A 17,362-nucleotide genomic window follows, 5' to 3' on the forward strand; every position below is an offset into this window, starting at 1 on the left:
TGCATTGGAGCATCAAAGTCTGTTCATTGTTTGTTTTTGTACTTTGCCAAGTCATTTGACCCTGTTCCACATGCACATTAATTAGAATCCATACCAAAACAGTCGGTCAAGCTGTGAAAAAGGTGTGGCTCTCACTCTCAAAAGGGCCAGAGTGACAAAGGTTGTGAAATCAAAGGTGGGCGCCAAGCAATGATGCTAATGCCATTTTTTATGATCACAAATGGTTGTACTCTTTTCACAGCTTGGCTGTTTTGGTATTGATGTTAAGTCGCAAAACCGGCCATAAGCTGGCTTTGGGGCCAACGTTTATCTTTACTGCAGGAAGAAGAGAAATTTATTTAATTTGAACTATTTTTGTAAATTATAGTTGCAATAAAATAATTTTTATCATGACTATAAGGATAATAGCTCTGATTTGTTTGTATCTCATGATCATGAATTCTGTAGTGATTTGTTACTCTTTACTGAGTAACTTATAATGTTGCTACTTAAATATAGCTAAACTCTCTGCAGGATGACTTGACTTAGCTGAACTCTAGATCTGTACTGGGTGCTTTGCATTGTAGCTGAACTACAGGGAGACTATAGTTGGAAGCATAGCTGAATTAAAACTTGTAAGACATGTGAACATGCAAATTGCTACAGCTGCTGCATGGGGGTTGCACTCCCAGACCCCCTAAAATTTTACAGCTACACTATAATATTGTTGATTTGCACACTAATAGTTGAGTGTTGCTGAATTCTAATTTGAACACAGATTGCTACTGTATAGGTAAAATAGGTTGGGGTCCCTACTAATTGCTCTTACTACCTGGGCTGCCAGATTTCCCTTCATAGCCCTGATACTGTGCTCTTATGACAACTAATATCTAGTACTAGAGAATAATGTTGGATTTGACTTAGTTAAAGTGCATGGCTGACATGCAATCTATATATATAAAGCTGAAAAGCCGTCTGTCCGTCTACAATTCCAATGGCGTCCAACGATTTTCTCGCCAGCTGATGCATGTATCGAACCGTTTTTTGTGCCAAACTAAGCGCTCATCATCTAAGAATTATCTCGCTTTTAAATGAAGCTTCTAACCGCCGTCATTTGTCATTTACAGCGCGATTAGTGCAAGCATAGATAATATACCCCCCTGGATTGGAAACTGCGCCGCGCGCCCACAGACTGGCTGGTTTCGCGCCTCAACAAATTTAATCCTATTACAGCAGAACGGTGGCATCATAGATAATAGACACCCCATACTGGATTGGAAACTTCTAAGCGCCACCTAATCTATCCGCGCTTCGCGCCCCTTGTACTATACACAGTACCGGGAGTATATTTTATAAGAACATGCTCGGCGCCCAGACCAGTAGTAGGCCAATTGCCACCCAAGAAACAATCTACTAAACAGTAGTTTTGTATAGACCTTATTCATTTAGAACAGTAAGCGCCCTCTGATGTCACGCGAAGCCATACAAGGCTCCCGGTCTTTCGGACGCCATTTTGAGTTCTAAAACTGGGCGAGCACAACGGTTGCTATCATGTTACCATAGTTATGGTACTGCAAATGGCGAATTTGGCGGAGAATTGTGATGTTACTATGGTTTTGGTACTGCAAATGGCGAATATTGGCGGACAACTCCTTCGCAACGGGTTGTAAGCGTTATGAAATTAATTCAGTGAATAAGGTCTATGGGCACATAGATAATAGACACCGTACCTGGATTGGAAACACTGTATGGCGCCAATATAAAACTATAGTACCATCCGCGTCTCTAGTTTTCTATCTCTCTTTTCTATGCAAAACTGTCAATTTTACTATCTGGATACAGCTTGAATACTTTAACTGTAAAGTCTAGTAAATTGTTTCTTGGATGGTGATTGGCTCTCTAGCGATACAGGCGACTTCCGTGTGAAAAGTATTTACACATGTTTGTGGAAACGGCTGGGTGAACAAGGTTAGTTTCACGCCAATGTTTCTTTATTACTGATGCTACGTGTACTGGTAAGTGTTTCATGGTATATTCGCTTCTATTTGCGAAGTGGATAAATTACGCCCCTCATATCAATCCTTCGCACTTGTCAAATTGCGGACTAACACACATCAGTACACCCACAATAAATAGGCCTAACCTTTTAGCTCATAGCACTTTGTCTACAACTCGCTAGTAAGCAGAACATGTGTTTATAAAAATTCACTGTGCAGCACTTAGGGGCGCGAAACGCGGATGAATTTAGGTGGCGCTTAGAAGTTTCCAACCCAGGTACGGGTGTCTATTATCTATGATGGGCACTATACGTGTGCTTCCAATCCAGGTAGGGGTGTCTATTATCTATGGTGGCATGAACGACTTTATTTTGTAACGAGAATGACTTTAGTCTGGCGCCGCCCGCCCCTTCGCAAAAAGTAAGGGTCTGGTGAAATTTTTATTATTTTTTTTCCCGGTCTGGTGAAATACAAATACCTAATCATTTCAAAAGGAATTCAATTAGACAGCGTACGTATGCTAGTTACGTCAGATGATTGCACTTCAATTCGAACAAAAGCATTGTGTTGCCAAGGCGATTTCTGTGTGAACGCATAGATTATATATATGGTGAACGTCATTGGCATGCACTAATTGGCTAGCGCCGAATCTGGGCGCTAGAAATGATTTAGTATCTGTATTTCACCAGACCCTTACTTTATGCGAAGGGCGGGCGGCGCCAGACTAGAATGACTTGTGGTCTTGTGATGATAATTGTTCTGGTTAGTTGGACCACTTCACGTCACTTGGTCGGAAGGCTTACAATGGCGGATTACATGCTTTTTTGGAAGCACATTCTTGGCTAAACCATAGATACTAGACTTATAATAGGGATTGGCAACGCACTACAAAATTATTATTTTCGTAAATTAATGCGCGTTTCGCTGTTTCGCTGTTTCGCTGGTGAAGTAAAAGATGGTGGAGCCATAGATAATAGGGTGTCTATTATCTATGGTGGAGCCTTTGAGTGACAGGTACTCGAGCAGGCGTGCAGTGCACGTATTCTTCGTGCGTTAAAGCTGAAGCTATGGCTATATGAAGTACATTGGATGGGTAAGTTTCTTATTTGTGTGTTTTAGCGCCGGCTGTCATTTTGTTGTTTACTGTGGAGTTCAACGCTATTTACCGTTGTGTAGTTTTCTTGAAGTGACACAACGTTCCTAAACGGTGTTAACATTTCCCACCCTTTTATTTTGACCTTGGAAGTGTTAATGGATCAAATTTTCTAACAACAGGGGCGTTGTTTGAGGGAGAATGCTTATTTACAGGGCATTCCAGAGCGATATTTGTACAAGTTTGTGTAGTTTTACTGAGCTTCGTGAACTACTTTCTGAAGAGTTTCCAAGGTTCAGTACAAATGTTAACTTTGGAGAATGTCACTCCATATCTAGTTTATGAATCCTTCCTGTTACTTTCGTGTAGGCAGAGTTTAAAATGAGCAACAGAAAATTTCACATGTATAGTCTTGGCATCAGAACTTTGATGAAAGGAGAGAAATTACAAGAAATTCAAGGTTGGAAGACCACCTAAGAACCAGAGGGAAGGATATTACAGATAATGATCTAGTGTGTGCTCTTTAGCAATGGTCTCAAACTGGGTTTTTGGAATTATGTTGATGCTATTGCTGAAAGTTTTGCTTTAATGTGTGTGTGCCTGGCTGCTATACTATTACCAAAAGCTTTGCTTTAGTGTGTGCGTGCGTGTGTGTGACTTTGTAGTACAAAAGCGTGTTTTTGTGTTTGCCTTTTGTGTGTGTGTGCTGCATTACCAACACACAGGTGTGGTAATGAGAAAACAATGGGTGAAATGTTTTTCGAACTTGTTTCAAATAAATTACCCTCTTCATGAATATAATTATGCACATAATAATACGACTTGACTTAATATGACGTTTACCAACTACCTCAGTAAACAATCTGATGAAATTGCATATTGCACAAAGGTATCTAATCTCCTTTGGTATTAGTCTTACATGCCAGACATTTTGTTTGGGGACTGCAAGTAAATTACCTGGTCACTGTTCTCCATATTCCATGATCACAGCTGGAGTGTTGACAGGGCTAACTCTACACATTGTATAGTTCACATTATTATGGTTGAATGTGGATTACAGCCTTTTTTTTTTGCTGAACTTTGAAAGTACTGTGGGCTTAGGTTCTTGACTTCCCCAATACAGTTGAATCTGGTTCACTATGTATATGTAAATTTATCTTTAGTGCAAAAATTAATATTGTATACGTAATTTATTGTATTTTGGGAAAATTTGTGCAACAGAAACCAGGAGTCTTTCCTGCTGCCCACATAAAATATCTGGCAGGAGAAATTACTCTGGTGAAATGAATTATTTGTGGTGTGTTTATGTAGTAGTCTTAATTAGATTTTTGATTTATGATTTATTGTAATGCTAGGTAAGCTGTTAGCATCTGAGTGAGCAGTTGCAGAACCAACAGACCTGCTGGCAGACTAGATGGAGTCAGAAGTATAACACAAGACAAGCTGCAACAGGCCCATGCAAGAGTAGAGCAAGAATCAACCTCCTAGTCGGATTTGCAATGTTTACATCATGTAGTTTCATATGACATGTAAATAATATCCTGGCAAGGTGTTGTTATTTGTAACTTGAGTTGTATGGCACACGAATCAAAGTTGTATAGGGTGTATGAACTGTGCTATGTTTGATCCTGTGTGACAGTACTGCCTCATGGATATGGGATGTCCCTCATTGTTGAGACCAAGGATGATGCTTCACTGACTTCAAATTCAGTTTATGGTCTGGTGTACATAATAGGTCTTACTCCTACTAGAGTTCAGGAGCTGTAAAAGGAGGGGCACACCCAGTCCGCTACAGTATCTCATTTGAACTTGATTGGTCTAAACTGATGGAGTGTAATCATCAATGCTGACTTCAAAGGTTCAGATACGCGCCCTTAAAAGTACAGGTTTAAAAAAATAACACCAATATGTAACACACGTACATACTGAAAACTACACCATACTACTACTTTACCAAGAGTCCATAATAAGATCTCTCTTATTATGGACTCTTGTTATTACCTAACTATATACTTATTACTACCTACGTACTTAACTTAACCAATGTCGAAGTCAGGAAATTCGTCCTCAGCAGTAAGCAAATACTGGCGGAGTATCATTTTTGCATTGTACCTCCACAAAGTCACAGACAGTTGCTGGAGAAGTTGGCGCCTAGCAAACTTTCGAGGTAAACCATTTCTAACAGTTGTTCTGTCAGCTATGGATCCTAAAATTGATAGGGCATATGGTGACCAAACACCAAAGGTCTCACATACAAGAGGGATAAAATCTCCTCCATTATCATTCACAATGTCCTGGTATTGGTTGTCCTTAGCTATCTTACCAACAGCAGCGGCCACCCCAGCCTGAGAAGAAGCAGAAGATATGACAGCAGACTGAGTGGTACTCCTGACGGAGAGATCAAAATAGGCAGGACGACCAAGATGAAAGTCAGGGTGGTATATGTCGCCAGGACGAGATTGGTCAGATGAAATGCCTTGCTCCCTAAGAACACCAGGGTGATCTTGGAGCAAGGCATGGTGTACAACAGACACTAAAGCATTATGATGCTGGATTCTCAAGGGACCATGAGAGCTCCCCAGCAGATGATCACCAAACTGGTCAATGACAGATAGACAAGTACAGAGTGGTAAAGAAGGGAACAAAGGAATGCCAAGCCACAAACGTAAAGCTATAGTAAAATCGTGAGGAGGAATAGCTAGACCCAAAGCAGGCTGTGGAAGTGCTTTAAGCCAACCACTGCTGGTGCCAGAAGAATGTGATAAAGCACGCAGACGTGCTTGATCACGAATAGTGGAACTGCTTACAAGCTGTTTAAAAAGTGAATCATCTAAAATGGCTTGAAGGTCAGTTTGAGAGGAGTTTTGCAACACAGAAACAGACATACCTTCGAAGAAAGCGAGGGAACCTGGAACAATCCTCCCCGAGAAATGGCATAAAAACATCAAAAGTTTCCACTAAACGCGACACTAAAATACGGGAAGAATTATAGGTTTTGCCTACAATTTCTTGATTTTCGTCAACATTTTATTCGTCAAATCTGCCAAGCCTGAATTCGTCAAATTTTTTTGACGTCAAAATTTCCTTGCGTAGCTACGGTATATTATCTATGGTGCAAGGGTGCAGACAAAAATTCACTCGAATTCTTTCTGTAAACCGCATGCAAACCGCAAGTAAACACCTATTCCATTCAACTTAAGCATGCCTTTATAAACAACTTTTAAAGCCTCTGTAACCACAAGTGACATTTAGTCCATTTAGGCTAGAAACTGGTAGGATGGGAGTTGGAATCCCAGTTGTATCACTTTTTTTTTCTTTTTCCAAACCTTTTGGTTACAACTTTTCTTCAACAATCTTCAGTTTTTGCTACAACTTTTTTTTCATTCTGGCAGCCTTTTTGGTAACAGGTTTTCTCACTCTACAGTGAAGGCTGTGTATTAGGGACTGAGCAAAAGTGTCCTGATTATCAAGGTTTCCTGAATTTTCAGTTCAGTTACATGCTAAGGGATACTTTAGGAGCATTACCATGTAAGTGTCCAGATCCTTATTTTCAAGTGTCCTGATTAACAGGTTCCACTGTATTGGTTGATAACAGTTTGTGGTAGCTAGTTTTACTGTACAAAGGTGATGACAATAGGTGATAATAATCAGTAGTATAGCTTACTCATACAGTACTGTAAATGTAGGGATCATGGAGGATAGAGGTGATGACAATAGGTTGTAGTGTATAGTAAAGGGAACAGGAGGGAATGTTGTAGTATTGTTTACATACAAAGCTCAGCCTGCACTGTAGGCATGTACTGCACCCTACCATTATGTAGTTTCTTTTTGTTGTCAGTAAGTTAATTGTCATATGTATGGCCTACATGACAGGTACTATACTAATATCACATAATATGTAGTTTGCACCTGTGTGGTAGACATAATATTATAGGTATGGACAGGTAGTACAATATTACAGTTGTATTTGCTTATGTAGCTACACACAGCTTTCCTGTTTAAAATATCTGTGTGCTCACATCATTCCAGTGTACTTGCAGGATGGCCTAATGGTATTTAATGGTCTTTAAAAGTGACATTCATTATACATGCAACATAGTTACATGAATTTTAATGCATGGTTTCCATTACATAATGTGAATGCCCACAATATAATGCGCAATATGGCAACTTCTACATTATAGGATAGGTACCAATAAATAATGTCTTTTGTGGTCAATCTTTTATCAATTTATCAAATGATGCTACATGTAACTATAGCCTGCATAATAGGACAGGTACTACAAACCATCCACATTGTTCACACCTATGTGTTATAAGCATACACATTACTACAGTAGTTTAGCTACTGCAATTCTGCAGGTTCAGGGGTACCTGCGTGCTTCCCATGATTTTGGCAAGATGTTGGTATTAAAAATGTTACCACCATGCATGCTGCAGGGCATGAATGGCACTGATGTTTAATGCTTGGTTGTTATTGTAAAGTGATCCCTGCACGTAGGGCAGGTACACAGGTACCCCTGAACCTGCAGAATTGCAGTAGCTAAACTACTGTAGTAATGTGTGTGCTTATAACACATAGGTGTGAACAATGTGGATATCATTTGATAAAAGACTGACCACAAAAGACATTATTTATTGGTACCTACCCTATAATGTAGAAATTGCCATATTGCACATTATATTGTGAGCATACACATCATGTAATGGAAACTATGCATTAAAATTCATGTAACTATGCTGCATGTATAATGAATGTCACCATTAAATACCATTAGGCCATCCTGCAAGTACACTGGAGGATACTTTAGGAGCATTACCAAGTGTCCAGATTAGGTAGGTATTAAGCATCCTGATTAACAGGTTCCACTGTATTGGTTGATAATAGTTTGTGGTAGCTAATTTTACTGCACAAAGGTGATGACAATAGGTGATAATAGTCAGTAGTAGCTTACTCATACAGTACTGTAAATGTAGGGATCATGGAGGATAGAGGTGATGACAATAGGTTGTAGTGTAATAAAGGGAACAGGAGGGAATGTTGTAGTATTGTTAACATACAAAGCTCAGCCTGCACTGTAGGCATGTACTGTACCCTACCATTATGTTTGTTGTCAGTAAGTTAAAATGTCATATGTATGGCCTACATGACAGGTACTATACTAATATCACATAATATGTAGTTTGCGCCTGTGTGGTAGACATAATATTATAGGTATGGACAGGTAGTACAATATTACAGTTGTATTTGCTTATGTAGCTACACACAGATTATCTTTATGCTCACATCATTCCAGTGTACTTGCAGGATGGCCTAATGGTATTTAATTCATTATACATGTAACATAGTTCAGGGGTGGATCTAGGATTTATAAAAGGGGGGGGGCTAACTCAAGGTACTAATTTCTTGGGTAGAGATGTGTGAAGCACACTTCCCAGCATGCGAAGCATGCTGGAACTAGGGGAACTAGGGGGGGGTCTGGGGGCATGCCCCCCCCAGGAAAAATTTTGAAAATAGATGCTAAAATACTGCAATTTGGAGACATTTCCACATAAAATTCATAATATTTTCTGCCTGTAGATATTTTATATACTGCCTTTAGATTGTAGGTATGGCTCTCTGAAGCATTTTGCTAATGGAAAAGTTTGGGTAGGTTACAGACAACCAAGTACATGATGCACCCCTCTCACAATTGTACAACACTGAATAGGTGCATGTTAGAATAACAATGTTGAAAGTGGAAAATTTTGAAACTTGAACAATACAAGATTGAATCTGAGAGCATTTTCAATGGAAATTGTGTACCTGAATTAAGTATTGCCATACATACAAACTGCACAAGTAGATGAATGAAGCACTTTAAACAGACCAATGCACTTCATTGTATGCATAGGTGCAGGTAGATTTGGAAAAATTCCATAACAGAACTAACTACATGTTTCCAGTGAATGTTCTATTAGAGTAGTTAGCTGACTGCTCTATTAGAGTATCTCGATCTCGTACACCTCCAATGCTGATCCGAGTCCTTGTTGCATAAACTTTAGCATAAATCCATTGATAATACCTTGGAAAGATGTTTATAAGGTGGTTTTATGAGTATTTGTATTATTAGTGATCATATAATTATGCTAAGACAAAATTTGATACTAAGCATATTGATCAAGTAAAGCCTAAATATGAAGGGGGGGGGGCTTCAGCCCCCAAAGCCCCCCCCCCTGGATCCGCCCCTGTAGTTATATACATGAATTTTAATGCATGGTTTCCATTACATGATGTGCATGCCCACAATATAATGGCAATATGGCAACTTCTACATTATAGGGTAGGTACCAATAAATAATGTCTTTTGTGGTCAATCTTTTATCAAATGATGCTACATGTAACTATATCCTACATAATAGGACAGGTACTACAAACCATCCACATTGTTCACATCTATGTGTTATAAGCATACACATTACTACAGTAGTTTAGCTACTGCAATTCTGCAGGTTCAGGGGTACCTGCGTGCTTCCCATGATTTTGGCAAGATGTTGGTATTAAAAATGTTACCACCATGCATGCTGCAGGGCATGAATGGCACTGATGTTTAATGCTTGGTTGTTATTGTAAAGTGATCCCTGCACGTAGGGCAGGTACCAATCCTAGTATACAATAAAGCAAGAGTTACTCTTGAATAAAGTTCAATCAAAATCATTACCAAATTCTACCTCAGAAGGCTAAATTTACAACAAAAAATTGGGGGGGGGGGGGGGGGGGGGCATCACACCCCCCCTAGATAGAGCATGCAGGAACTCAAAGTCACTCAGTAGCACCCTATTTATAGGTCATGCAGACATCGTTTGCACTCAAGTGATGACATACATCAACATTTGAGCTGCATTCAAAATGCACATATATGAAACTATACTTGATACTGCCCATCATATTCCCAAACATCTATTTCTGTCATAGTTATATCACTGTATAGTCATTAGCACAAGTCAAAAGTGAATAACTTTGATATCCTACAACACTTGTAACTAGTCTCATGAAATTTAACTCATCTCAATACACACTTTTCATCATTTCATCAATCAATTGGGTTCCCTGCTGTCATTCAGCAACTGCTTATCTTGTTCAATAATAGAATTAACACTCCTCAGCAGACTGACTTCAACTTTTACAATTCGACATCAAAGGCATTCCATGCAGGGATCTTATTTATGTGTCTTTTAGTAGGTACAAGACATGCATGCAGAACAAAGCAATATTTGGGATCTAAAAGTGATATGATATTTATTGGACTGAATAGTGAAATTCACTGAAGAAGAATATCATAATGGGCCCAACATTTTAAATACTTTAGACAGAATGTATCTTATGGCATGGCTCCCAGTTTTAAATCATACAAGTCACTATAGAAGCTATACAATAGATTAGGATGTGGACAGGTGAAGTTTGAAGCTCATAAAACTTTCAAATTACTATTAAACAGTAAATTAGTGTCTATACTCTATCCATTATGCAAATTTAAATCTTTTTTCAGTTTTGTACAATCGGTAATGGTCTTAAAGCAATCTGCAAATAGTAACAATATGGAGGAAGGGATGTGTTCAGACACTGAGGTCATTGATGTAAACCAAAAACAACAAAGGGCTTAAAACTACATCTTGCGGATAGAACTACACACTGTTATGGTTTTGGAGAAGAATTTGAATCATACATTCCCTGAAATAGCAAGCCTTTATAGCATAAGCAATTCATTATGAAGCATAGCATAGCTTTTATTTCAATTAAATGCTACACAGATTTGGAATGCATTACCTACCATTACTTGTGATCCTATAGCTATTCAAAAGGAAACTCATTAACTATCTTTGGAATCTTTGACTCAAATGATGCTTGCTTATTTTTATCATTATAACAAGTCCCCCAAGCCACCAAATATTGTAACCCGTAATTATTGCTTTGACAATCATTTTTTTATAACTACATTAGTTTTAACTTGTGACATGAATAATCAACTGTAATCCATACTTTACTCTAGTAGCTGACATGGGTTTCAGTGGACCCTCAACATACTATATAGCTAGAATTATAGTTTGTTCTATACTTGTATCTTACATTATCTGTATAGAAAATCAGCTAGGTCAGCATGCATGCAATTAAGGTACATAAAAGGTACAAAATAAGATCATGCCTACCTTGGCTGATAGAATCATTTATCCATATGATAAGTCTCTCATGTTGTAGTTGTCATACCATTAAAACTGAGTTTGTTGGAGAATGGGAAAGCAGTATGTAGCAAAGGAAATAATGCATTGAAACAATTTCACAATTAGCAAAGGAAACGATTTCCTTTACAGCAAATTAGCCAAAATTCCTAACTAAATATTAGTATGGTACAGATCCATCAGTGCTGCCTGTAGTGTTGTATGAATCATTTGTAAGGTGACTGTCACTGTGGAGATACTTATAACTACTGTATCTGTTTGTAAAACCTGTGTAACAAAGACACCTTCAGACCAGCCTGATTTTATTTATTTTATTTTTATTTCATTGCTTTACAGATACACAGCAAAATTACAAGGATGGTAGGTACAATAATAAGACAGTATGATTGGAAAGGTGATCTGAAGGACAAATGACAATCAATGCCAGATGCCTATAAAACTAACTACTTATACTTAACTTAATTACCAAAAGCCTATGAAACTAGTTATTACAATAAATGATAGTTACAAGGGTTGGGGAGCTTAGCACAATTACAACAAGGACATGCAAAATGGAAAGTACATTTATTATTTGAATTAAAATTACTTAAAAAATGTTCCCATAAATAGCTCTTTAACTGTTGCTTAATTGTGTTGAAGGAGAGGGTAAGGTCAATTACTGGCAGAGAATTCCATAATCTGGGAAGTCTATAAAAATAAGAATTGGCACATATTTTCTTATGTACTTATTGACTATATACTATTGTATAGGCAGAAATTTTTGAGGGGTGACATTTTCACAAAAACGTGAAGCAACTCTGCATTTTTTTCTTCACAGAATTCTACAAACAATCAAAGGTGATACACCACTTGTGAAATTTGTAAAAATTTCATCCCTCAAAAATTTCCACCTATATGATAGTAAACTGGGACTTTCACCAAGAATGTAGGTAGGTTATGTCTTGAATCTCCACATGAACATAACATGTTCCATTGCTCAGAGATAAACATTTGCAAATGTATAAATTTGTAATTACACTCATCATACAGCTAGTGTTAGAGATTACTAGCTAGTGTTAGAGATTACTAGTTTACACTTACTGGAGCAGGCACATACGTATCCAGTGGGAGGAGTTTCAAAATGGCACCTAGTAGTGCTGGTATACCATGACCTGTCAAACAAAACTAATTGCTATGTATGTATGTATGTAAAAGACTTGATCTGATATGAATCATGTGACCATGTATTGAAACAGTAAACGAATTTAATACAGAGTTACCTTTTGTGTGCTATAAATTGTACAATTGTGGAAAAATATAATTATTCAATTGGTCAGAGTAAAGAGTTTTTTAAAGTGCTTAGCTTCTCACTAACAACTCTACATTACACATACTAAGTATTTTTGTACAGACACACTCTTTTGATTCATAGGGAGCTCAAAAAATAGCTGATGACTATAACAAATAGCAACACTGTTGGTTAGTCACATCTTCCAAAAGTGTGTGAAGCTAGTGAAAGAGTTACCAAGGTTTGCCAAGTAACAATCTACATAGACAACAAATCTTGAAACAATGGATAGCTTTACAACAGTTGCATACCTTCTACTTAAATTGTGCTACAGTTGTTGCCCACTATGCCACACTAATGGTTTGATTGTTTTGTATAATTTCTAGATATTATCACATTTATATACATGTGATCTCTGGGTGTGTTTGTACTAAAAAATGGTGTTCAAACTCGAAGGACTTGTTCTCATGCTGTGATTCATAAAAATAAATACCACATTACAGTGCTCCCTCAATTTTCAGACCCCCTTGGGACCAATACATCTCCAGATAATCGAAAACTTCAGATAATCAAAACCCATTCATTTATATACAGAGATCTGTTCAAATACTCTAATAGAACATACATCTTAGACAAAATACTCCAGTAGAAGAACAGTCATTTCTACAGTTCGGATAACCAAGTGTTTGGATAATCAATGGAGCACTGTATCAGTAAAGAAGTACTAGTGCCCTCAGAATTGTCAGCCAAATGGTACCAAAGACATGCCAGAATTTTGCACAAATTTTGAAATATGACTTGGTTTACGAGTTACAATTTCCAACCAACAAGACTAACATGCCTAGAGTACTACTATTCCAAACTTGTAACAAACGTGACCCAGACATTACGTAGATAATTTACAAAATGATCAGACTTTAGAGTAAGGCCCATTACATTTCAGAATGGTCGCATCACATATCAACATGTTTGGTTTAGTTTTCCTTGAATACAACAAGTTTTTGTAGGATCAATGAAACAACAAATGGCAAAAGCGGAAAATCTAGTCGATGGTTTTTGAGTGATGGCACTATATCACATGATCACATTTATCAGCCTTTGTTTCTTGCTTCAGCAAAAAGTGGGATCAAAGTCTTTGAGCAGCTCTGACAGTCATCACCGTTGTCACAAGCATAAACACTAGCAAAGACACTGTTCTAGTGACGACTGTCTCTAATTCATTCAGAGACAAAATGGGAGACAAAATATAGGTTATTTCCAGCTGAATGCACCACATCAAGAACAAGCACATCTCAGCTTCCACAGAGCAGAGTTAACAGACAGCAGAGTCTCCATAATGATGACACAAAGCAAAGCCCAGCATCTCGTCATTCACTATTGTTCCCCTTCACTGATCTAATGGGCAGATTACAACCCTGATAAACAGCCCAATTATTCCAGGGATCTGGACATGGACAGTAATTCTGCAAATACCTTAGACCTCAACCCTACAATCAACACGATAGTTGTGGACACCTTTAAATACCTTTCCCTACCTAATGAAAATTGGCCGTCGTTAAAGAGGAAGTTTCCCAGCACTCCTTCACTATGGATACTATAATCCTCTCCAGGATCCCAAATATGGCTGATCACAACCTGGTAAGACTGCAAATAGTTTTGGATGCTGCCATTATGACGATGACAATGTTGTAGGCTGCTAGAACTGGAAATTGATGCCAAAGGAGACAGGAGTCTGCATAGTTGGCCGAAGCAATGTCTCAGCCAATATTTCTTTAGACTGCTGCGAGAAAGTCACTAGCCACTTCAACCCAGAGCTGGCCATCACTCATTGAGGATGAGAGTTCCTTCTCAGATGCTCCCCATATCTGTTTGGGAGGTCATTTGACCAACATGGGAACACGCCTAGGAGTCACATCCCTGAAAAAAGCAGCACTCACCCAACCATCCCTCCAGCCTTTTTGGAGGAGTCAGCCTTGAGAAAGGTGGCAGCTACAGAGGCAAAGGAGGGAGGAGGAACTATAGTTACAGAGAAACAAACAATTATATGTGATACATGGAGAAACGAACAATTATATGTGCACAAAAAATTCACTAAATATGCTCAGCCCTATATCCCTATATTAAATCTTGTTGTCACAGATGGATAGATTCATACAGCACCAGCCCACTACTAATGGGAAAGAGTGGGCATAGAATCACATAGCATGTGCCCTTCTACAGAGATGCTGCTATGTAAGATCCAGTCCTTTGCAGGCAGGATCAGCCCTGAACTGGAAGGTCCTATGCAATGACAACAAAGTTTTAGAGACAGAGAAAGTGGGTACCATATACCCCTCATTGCAACCTCTACCCAGCACAAAGCACCATCCTCCTCACATGTCTATTGTCAAAGATGGATCCAGATTCTAAGAGTTTCAGATGGATTACGAGTCTCTGACCTCCGCCCTTTTTAGGTACCAGAAACATGTTCAGGGATTTGGAATCTGCTGAGAAGTGTCTCGAACACCTTTGTGAAATCAGAGTATTTCAAGATGGAGGGCTACACACAGTCAAGTCTCTTCTGCTGAAGAATGATTGGATGGAGGGGTAAATGAACCACTGCGAATCCTATCACCATATTCTTACTTCTTTTCCAACTCACCTCGCATCTTTGGAAAAGTGATGCAGGCTGAATCCTAAGGTAGCTTGGTGCATTGGGGTGAGAAACCCTTATATTAAAGAATGCACCCTGGTGTCTACCCCAGAAGGCGTCTACCCCAGAACCAAGTCGCAAGAACATCTGCATGGGCTTCATCACTGCGGATAGCAGAAAAAGGAGCAATGGTCTCTCCATCAAGTAGTAACAAAGGGGGTTCCACTGCAACATTGTAGCAACCATCCAGCCACCGGTCACAAAGTTCATTATGACAGAATAAAAGTGAGATCTCCATGCATCAGCATGATTTACATTGAAGGAGGTACTACAAAGACAGTGACTGGTCTAAAACTTAAAATCCTTGCTGAAAACTAGACCAAACACGTTGATATGTTCATGTCACACTTATGCAATCGAGAATAGCTGGTAACTCTAATACTCTGTGATCTGAGCCATGCAAATCAGGTAATTGCACTGTAAGAGATCACCACCCTACTTTCAATGTGTCGTAATCTGGCAAAAGCCAGTATGCAGAATATATATACTATGTGTACCTATACAAGAAAGAACAACATCAAGTGGTTGAGAGCTAGGATTACAACGCCAAGTCAACCTTAGCTCACTTACTTTCATACAGACAGTTATTATATAACAGGCAAACCTCGGTTAGGCCACCTAAACTTAACTATTAGTTTCTTATGGCTTTCCGCATTGCCATTCAAGTTTTTTATACTACTAGTGGCAGAGTGCAGCCATCCAGAGTTAATAACTAGCGAAGAAAACTGCATTCTGAGTCATTTCAGCTAGCTAGTTTAGCTATCCAGTTAAACTCCGTCCTCCCACAAAAAGCAACAACGAAATACCAGCTACAGTATAAGAATAGCTAGCCACAATAGGCTCACCATCCACTCTGACCAGTTCAGGACCCTGCTTGTAAATGGACGCACTAGGGAAGTTAGCATTGGCTAAAACTATATAGTAAAAATAAGAAAATCATGTGTTTTTTCTCCAACCTAAAACAAACCTTACCGATAGTATCTCCATGGCCCATCCTACTGCCCATGTTTTGAATGGCTGCCCAGTGGCTTTGTCACAGAATAGATACACTTACCAGCATAATTTGGTGCTGCATGTTTGGAATCCCAAATTATCAACATTTTGAAATCTACTGTTTATTTGAGTTTTCGCTGACCTTCCAAACCTACAAGCCAGTATGTCACCTCCAGCCACAATTGCACCAGCTATGATGGTGACTCCTTATCGTCCATACCTTGTTATTCATAATACTGCCACTAATTCAATTGCCTTACTTGAGTTGACCTGTCCATTGGATTCAGAACACCATCTTCAGTCAGCCAGGTCATGTAAACAGAACAAGGTAGGGTATCAGCAACTGTTAGCAGAATTGGATCGCTTGAACATTTGCAACTATTACAAAACTCTCGAAGTCAGTGTTTTGTACTCTTTAACACTTCCTTGCCATGCCCACACAGGTGTTAATTCACTAACCCTGTTTGGTGGTCGCATGTGACCGAGGACTCATTTATAATAATACTTTTTGTCAGTAATGATGGTTCATCTCAATTAGACTCCAAACATAAATGACATGCATGGTATACTTTATGGTATATTTCCTGACTGTGTAGATCATCTATTGAGCCTTCTTGTCAGTGCGGTGGTACTGAGCTAGCTACAGTGTAACTATAGTAGCTAGCTACTATGGCCTCGATTAATGAGAACTTGCACAGTGTACAGTGTATAGAGCTTTTTGGGGCCAAAGTCTGTATAATGAAGTAACAAGGTTAGCTATACCTAGCCACCTTACCATGGCATGGTATCCACTTATCATTGCATGGGCAAAACTGAGACTATGACTTGTAGTAATTGTGTACACCCTCTACTCTGAACCATTAGGTAGCTACTGAACCTTGGTCCCAAAATGCTGTTATGGTCACGTATATTGATAGATACCATATGCTGTTTTCATTTGGGTGCTTCTGCTAGGAACTTATTTTAAGGTTATGCCCGAAAAATGAGGACTATGCTAATTATTAACATATTTTATTAATGAGATCATGAAGCACAAACTGGACCTAGTTGACATGTCCACTATAATGGGGTTGTCTTATTGTAGAGGTGGTTTCTTATTGGAGGTGCATGGTCTTTGTAAAGAG

The sequence above is a fragment of the Dysidea avara genome, chromosome 10 (genome assembly GCF_963678975.1).
Source record: "Dysidea avara chromosome 10, odDysAvar1.4, whole genome shotgun sequence".
NCBI classification, from domain to species: Eukaryota; Metazoa; Porifera; class Demospongiae; order Dictyoceratida; family Dysideidae; genus Dysidea; species Dysidea avara.